The following is an 8,187-nucleotide window of genomic DNA, read 5'->3' as shown; positions in this document are numbered from 1 at the left end:
ATACACCTTCTGCCAGTGATGAAAATCAGTGTACAGCGAAAGTACAAGGAGGCGCCTTGAGACATTCAAATCTCTATTTTTGTACATATCAACTAAAATTAAGCACCCCAGTTTGCAGAAACGCTTAAACATTAACAATGGGACTAGTTGATGAAACATACATTAACAAAGAGAAGCACTTTCTTTATCTACATTGGAAATGAAATGATAGAGATGACACTCGCTCTAATTTAACTGTATTATTACTTCATTTTATTAGTGACACTAGGGTCGAGCAGGTGGCAAACGAGGTGTACCGTGCGTGGCAAGGATGGAGGCTGGGGGTGCTTAGACTGGGATGCTGAAGCTGGCTCTTTCAGTCACCAACATGGATGATTCAATTCATGGGACCTTTTTGGTGCAGTTCACCTAAAATGAAGCAATGTCCCGTGAGCTAGCAGCTTTTTCTTCAATTTTTTAAGAAAAGGGCTCCAGCCCCGGTTCCATTTCCATCAGAAAACGAAACCCACAGAGCTTCTTCTTCATTAGTTGCAATAAAATTGAGCAACATCAAGGTTGGTTGTGAAGCTCCTGGAATGCTCAACTATAATTTGGATATCATCTGTGCAGTTCAACTAAGATCGAGCACAAAAAAGGTGGAAAGGAGGGTTACTAACAAGTGATGAAACATGCATCAAATGAAAAGAAGCATGTTCCTTATCTGAATGGCAATCCTACAAGGACTGTAGCAATTTCTAAAGCACTAGCATTGCTAGATATTAGTGTGGGCATTAGGATTAACTATGACAACCGTTAAATACGACATTACTTTGGGCACGGGAGAGTAGGCAGACCAGGATAGTTGCATTTCTAACGAAAAGAACCAACTTATCTTAATGGGAAATTTTAGCAGGACATGTAAAGAAGTGCCATTGATTCATATTACTGGAGGCATTACATTGAAAAAAACATTGGTTTAACGTGTCCTTACTTTTAACAGTGCGACCGCTACATTTTACCAGTGGCATTACATAAGAGTGGCTCGGGGCAACAAACATCAGAACAGGATATCTGGGTTGGTCCCATTTTTGTTCGGTATAGCCACCTTATACTGTGTGAGGCTAGCAAATCTAGTGCTGTACTTACTCTGTTGACTTGTCCCCCAGTCCCCACTTCCTTTCCTTTTTCAACCAATAGATCAGGTTTATATTGAGTTTGTACTGCGTTTCCCTTTATTTCCCTATTAGACCTAGAGACCAGTTGGATAGCCAGTCTCTGCTACTTTTCGCCCCCATTATTTCCTCTTTCGACCAAGTCCTAGATTCAGGTAACAAATCCTCCACCACCCCCCACCCCCTTTCTTCCTTGTTTGAACCAAGTAGTACTAGATTCGAGTGCATGAACTAGTTTTACCTCTTAAACGTAAAAAATTAGGTGGTTTTCGAACAGCCGATCGATCCTATCTACGAGGGGGCCTGAGAAATAGTAAAAGATACAAATGCAGTGACATCAGGAGCTCAGGAAGTAGAGCAAGGCCGGTTTCGAAGGAAGTTATACCTGATGGTCACCGGGATGTCGCTAGGTGGGCGGCGGGAGGCCGGATCTGCCCACACTACGGCAGTAAGGAAGAAGGGGTCGGAGGCCCTCCCACGCCAGCGGTGCTTGGGAGAGAACGGCAAGGCAGGCTGATCGGGACGCGCCCAGCAGCGGGTAAGAGCCGTCGCCGAGGACGACCGTGTGAACATTGCACCTTCTCACCTTCCCCGGCGGAGAGGATCCGGCTGGATCTGTGACCAGCGGTGAGCAGAGAGAGAGAGTGTGTGGCCACCGCTGTCGTGTTTAGATCTGGAGAGGCCGAGACAATGTGAAGAGAGCAACACTAGCAAGCAAGCGCGGAGGCTCTTGCCTATATAGTGGAGTAGTACTAGTTTTCTTTTGTCTACCGGAGCCGGCTTGACCTCGTCAATGACTGTCGAGAAGTCTTCATGCACGTGGCCCGGAGGCGCAGTTGTCGTCATTTTGATCTGAAGCGCCGGATTATAACATATAACACAAAAAAATGCCACATGACAAGAAATCATAACCTCACTGCCCAAAGGAGACAACATGAATCCCGACGGACAAACTAGACAAGGAACAAAGCTCAAATTAAAGATAAACTCGTAGAAAAGGGGTCCGTCGATAGATGTCCTAATTAACATAGCCGGCTTGACCTAGATGGCAGCCGAATAGTCACTGTTCGTGCATGTGCCCCCAATGACTAGCCCAACTCAGTTGTAGCTGTTTAACCCTCGAAGTGATCCGAAGCACATGACACCTAATTTTGCGAGATGACAAGAAACCTTTTTTTAGATTTCTCACCACAACTATAGCCATGTACAACACAACCTGCACGATATGTAGACGATAGCCAATCCAGGTGTGTCTGCTGGAGTCTGGTCACATGCATGGACGAACTGATCTTCCGTGTCTTGCAGGGATCGTCCAGGCACCAACGTAGTACAACACTTCTCTAGTACTATCGCTCGTCTCCTCTTCTATTAAGTCACCCGACTTGCGGGGCCGGGGAGTGTACCTATGGTCGGTTCTCAATTGAACGCGTGTTCCATTCGGATAGCAGCATGCCAGACCGACCGACCGTCTGGGGTGCGACGCGAACGCGACGGTCGTGTTGTATACTCCGTACATGTGTACCGCCGTTTTCTAGACGCTTTGCTCCATGGCGCGGGCGCAATCCATGGATACAAAATTAGTATACTGTATACTATTTAAAAGTCGAGGGCGGGGCTTTTCCTGCGCGGTAGGCGGGGCTGTTCTGCCTAGTCGGTTCGACAGAGAAGCGAGAAGGCAAGGGAGTAGGCTGCTGCAAACGTAGGGCTGTGTGATTTGACAGCGAGTTACTGCTGGACAGGTGGGGCCCCATGATTTGACTTGCCATTATCATTTTAACTGCGGCGCTACGACCGGCCTGAGTCCCCCGATTCCTGGCCACCTCCATACAGGTCCCTCTCCCAATGCTCCACCATGTAGTAGAGGCTGGCTCTTGCATGAGAGCCCACTTCTCCACTTTTTCCTTGCCTCTCTTTCCTCCACATATGCAAAAATGCCATGTAAAGTGCACTATTGTACTTACTTTTACTTGCTCCTACAGGTGCTTAAGCTTGCCACATAGGCATAAAGTCTAATGTGGCAAGTTAATCAAGAAGAGAGAGACTAGTTTGGTGACCCAAGGAAGAAACGGTGCTAAGCGCGTGTACCTAGGTGAAAAGACAATTTTTAGTCTATAGCTAATTAAATGAAGCAAACTTAGCAACATCATTTCATTGGAAGAGGTCACTCCTTGGCAAATGCAATAAATACTAGTACTCCCTGTGTCCCATAATATAAGAACGTTTTTGGCACTACACTAGTGTCAAAAACGTTCTTATATTATGGGACGGAGGGAGTACGAAGAAAGAGATAGAGAGGAGTAAAAAATTACACTTATAGCCAACCTTGTTGTAGTATGAGTGACTAAGTGATGACTATGTATGACATGCCAACATCAGATAGCCTAACGCACCGTGTTAAATCTCCAAGGGCGCGACTGCGCGAGCGACGCGACGGTCGTGGTAGGCGCGACCATGATACGGGCTGCTGGCAGCCCTTGGATCTGAGATCAAACGGTCGCATGCTAAGTTGCTGAAAATTTGCAGAATAACCCTCCAGGATAGGATATTCACCCATAGGTCTAGAATCACGCCATGCAACCGTTCGATCTCAGATCCAAGGGCTCTCGGAAGCCCGTATCATGGGAGAATGGAAAGCCACTACCCTGCCGTTCGCACGCTGGCAGTTTGCTCCTACTCGTCCCCGCACATCCTTCAATACTACGGCGGTTCGCTCCTAGTCGTCCCGTCCATTCACATTACGGCAGTTCCACTAATCCTAACCCTCCTCCCAAATCCATGGCGTCCCAAATCTCCACGATCGGCGGTGAGTACAAGGTTAGAACCATCACCGGCGATGAGTTCGACGTCATCTACACCCGTTCTTCCGCGACGGTGAAAGGATGCCTTTCTCGGTTCAGACGCATGTTCGAAGATTCAGATGATGAGTGGGTCACTGGGCTAGATGTTGAGTACACCACAGTCCTGGGGCGAGAGAAGGATCTAAAGGACGAAGAGAGGAAGAAGCCCGCCGTGATCCAGGTTTGCGTGCATGACTTATGCTTGGTCTACCACATATGCCATGCCGACGTTGAGTGCCAGGATTTTAAGGACTTCCTCGAGAGCAACCTAGTCAAATTCGTTACTGTAGACTTTGGTAACGACAAAGAAATCCTGCGTCGGATAGGCCTCATTGTAGGCTACACCTTCGACCTCCAGAAGAATCGGCTGGTGTCCTCTCATCAGCCTTCAATGCTGACCCTGGCAGGAGCCATGGTTCATCCTTCGTACGGTAAACTGGAGAAACCTCCATACACGTTTCATCGTCATGCATGGCAGGGGAATGTACTAGATATAGACCACATCCACTACGCTGCAATGGATGGCTACCTTTGCTTCAATATCTACAAGGGTTGGATGAAGAGCAACAGCCAAGTGTGCAGTTCAAGCAAAGAAGTATCGGCCAAGAGGAAGAGGGACAAGGACGAAGTCGAGGATGTGGACAAGGACTCCGAGTAAGGTGGCAGTGTCGTTGCTCATGGTGGTTCTAATGCAGTGTCTACCAGAATAGTTGCAAAGTTTAATTTCAGGTGTGCTTAATTTAATTTGAGGGGTGTGTTGTGCTGAGCCCCCAGCAGAACTATGTTATGTTTCTTCTCGTTACTTTAACTCTTCAGTACGTACATGCTAGTATTTCTTACATTTCATCTTTTAGTTGGTATAGTTCTACCACTCGTTTCTTCACATTATATACGTACAATATATATGGCCAACATCATATAGCCAGCAGTTTAGTTGTCAAAGAATTTCAGGGTGCTTAGTTTTGTCAAAGAATTCCAGGATGCTTAGAGGGTGCTTGGATCCAAGGGACTTATTTTAGTCTGACAAAAAATAGTCTCTTTAAGAGGCTAAAGTTCCAAGCACCCCTGACTAAAGAGGGGCTAAAACTAGTCTTGAGACTAAATTTTTTTAGTCAGGGGTACCCCTACTAAAATGTGGATTAGTCCTCTCTCTACTCATTTAACTCCTCTCCTTTAACACAGGCGAGTTCTGGATTGGAGGGTTTGGAGGATAATAAATGCTCATTAACTTGATTTTAGCCTTTTTAGTATTTGGATCCAAGCATGGGTGAGGCTAGCATGTTTTAGTCCCACTACTTTTAGTCATGGGACTAAAACGTATCCAAGCACCCTCTTAGTTTTATTTGAGGGGTGGGTTGTGCTGGACACCATTATTGTGACTAGCCTTTTTAATAGTACTATATGCATAATTTGGCGACGAGCGCTCTCTATATGTACCACCTTTTTTTAAATTTCAAGTTTTGCTCCATGGCGCAATCCATCGATACTACTGATGTACACAAGTATACATTTTTTTAAAGGCTAGAGGGCGGGGCAGTCTAGCTTGGTCGGTTTCACGAGAGGCGAGGGCCTTTGTGATTTGACGGCTCATTACCGCTGGAAGGCGGGGCCTTGTGATTTGACTGCTCGTATAAATGCGCCGACGACCTGATCGAGGAGGAGCAAAGAACTGTGCGGTATACTCAAGTTTTCCACTGGAGTAGTACTGCGACGGAGGAGCACGAAACACGGCAGCCCAGTGCCATATGGCGATAAAAAATGATCTAATTTGCTAGTCATCTCATTGTTAGCATTGTTCTATTCATTCCCTAAAAAAACATTGTTCTATTCATGCCTCACAGAGAACGTGACACGTGCGGCGAAACACCCGAAGCAAAAGATGAAACACAGGAGCAAAAGAAGAAGGAAGATTATCACCCCAAATGATCTAATTCGCCGCGGAGTCGTAACTGCTTCTTCATCGCCTCCACGACCTCCATCTCCTTGCGCGTCTCCTCCGCCATCTTCTTCATTCTGTCCATGACGCAGGATTTCTCGACATGAGCCTTCATCATCTGTTCCACGGCCGCATTACGTACCTTGACAGCAGCCGGGTGCTCGATGCGGAGCTTCGCCAACTCCTACTTCTATTCCATGACGAGGGCCCGCAGCATCTTCATCGAGGAACTGCTATTCTCATGCAGCTTCTTCCAGCCGGCGTTCTTCTCCTTCAACAGGTCGATCTCGTGGCAGAGCTTCGCCTTGTCCTCCTGAAGTCGCAGGATTTCGCCGGTCGCCTTCTTCTCCGAGGCAATGCTCTTCTTCAGCAGCATCACCAAGCCGGCAGTCAACTCCCCCTGCTGATTGAGCTCATCGGGCATGTCGTCGAGGCTCTCCTTCAGCAACTCCATCAAGCCCTGGATGAACTCCTTCTGCTTATTGAGCTGATCGGGCATGCCGTCGAGGGATAACGACTCCAGCTCCGCCGGCTCGGCATGTTCGCCTCCGCGGCTAGGGCGCTCCTAGGAGCCATCGCCTGCCCGTGAGAGATTTTTCGAGGTCTCTACGTGGCGACGAGCCCTCTTTTTTTTCACAGCCTTGGTTGCCGCTCCCTTGTTACGAGTAGTTCTCGACCTAGAGCTCTGCTCACCGGCCATGGCAATGACGGACGAAGAAGAAGCACTTATGAGGAGGAAAGGTAGAGTAATTTTTGGTTAGGTAGTTCCCCTTTTTATAACCTAAGTACTAGCACTAGTACTAATACCTGCATAGTGGGAACACGTTCAGGTTTGGTACGTACTAGTAGGTGTGAGCAGGCTTTCGAATGTGATGGGAACAAGGTAAAGATTAATTGATGCTTTTGGTTTCGAGGCCCGAAACGGCTCCCGATGAGTTTAGCAGAACATAAATTTCAAGTACTACACTGCTCAAATACGTAAATGTTATGTTACTGTCAAAAATTGGCACAAAATACGAAGGAGATTAATGGAAGTACTACTAGCAACCCACGATTTAACTACTCGCATGCGCGCAGTGGAGTAATAATGTCTTTCTTCCGCCCTCACGTCCACTCAATTTGCATGTGCTGTATTAATTGACCATCAATGAAGTGAACGACTTTACACGCGTCAAATTATCACATGGGGTGGATCTTGGTACAAAATTGCGTCCGCCTGTGTACCCGCGTGTGTGTGCAAGGGAATGAGTGTGTGCGTGGCGTGCGTGCACATCTTCGCTTCATGCATGTACCGCCAGTATGTCTCAGGGAGGACGAGTACATTCTTCTAGAACCAGCAGCACGTCACTGTGATCAATCCACGCAAGGAGATCGCGAAAACGCCTCCACATGTGCCACGTGGCTTCATGAACTGTAAGAGAGACACTGTGTAGCGTGCCATTGGTATTCTAATTTACGTGTTTTGCACATACTCGAAGTACTAGTAAGTTACACGTGCATTGCACGCATCAGATTTTGCAACCAAATTATGAATAAATACCACACTATAGCATGTAAGCTCTGAGTCATATATGACGGATGTAGCCCTTCGTTTAATTCTTATATTTCATCTCATTCAAAATCAATTAGTTTTTATAAAAAAGCTAAGAACGCCGGAATAGGAAAAACATGGGATTATAGTGGAATGTCGTCTTGAATCCTACAGGATTGTACGAGTGTTTGATTGTGCATAGAAAAAACGCAGAATTCTTTCAAAGAGGTTTGAGTGGATGGGATGTTTCCTATGAAATCTAGTGCAAATGAATCATATGGAAAAATTCCTATGGTTTACAATCCTACGAATCAAACAACCAAGATAGGAAAAAGTCCTAATGATTAGAATCCTCCAAAATTCCTTTGAGAATCCTTTGAATCAAAGAAGCCCTTAATCTATTTTATGATTCATGGAATTGTGCGTTGTAAAGCATAAAGTAAAAACAAATAATGGCAATTCAACTAGAAAAAAAGTTTGGGCAGTTATGATACGGAAGATTCTAGAACAAAAGAGAACCACTGTTGTTTTGAGGTTTATGCATTATGCTTAAGTTCAACCATGGAGTCTGCTAGATTGTACATGTGGCAAAATCCGGTGGGGCTAGAAGATGGTGCGAGGGGCTGAGTGGAGGGAGACTATGAAGGAATGCACAAGTGCGAGATCGATATTTAGAGAGAGGGGGCGAACACGTGCGCTGTTGCGCGCAGTGGCAGAGCCATAAAAATAAAT

This window comes from Aegilops tauschii, chromosome 4, assembly GCF_002575655.3.
Source record: "Aegilops tauschii subsp. strangulata cultivar AL8/78 chromosome 4, Aet v6.0, whole genome shotgun sequence".
Lineage (NCBI taxonomy): Eukaryota > Viridiplantae > Streptophyta > Magnoliopsida > Poales > Poaceae > Aegilops > Aegilops tauschii.
The sequence above is the reverse complement of the archived record's forward strand: the minus strand, read 5'-3'. Positions refer to the sequence as shown.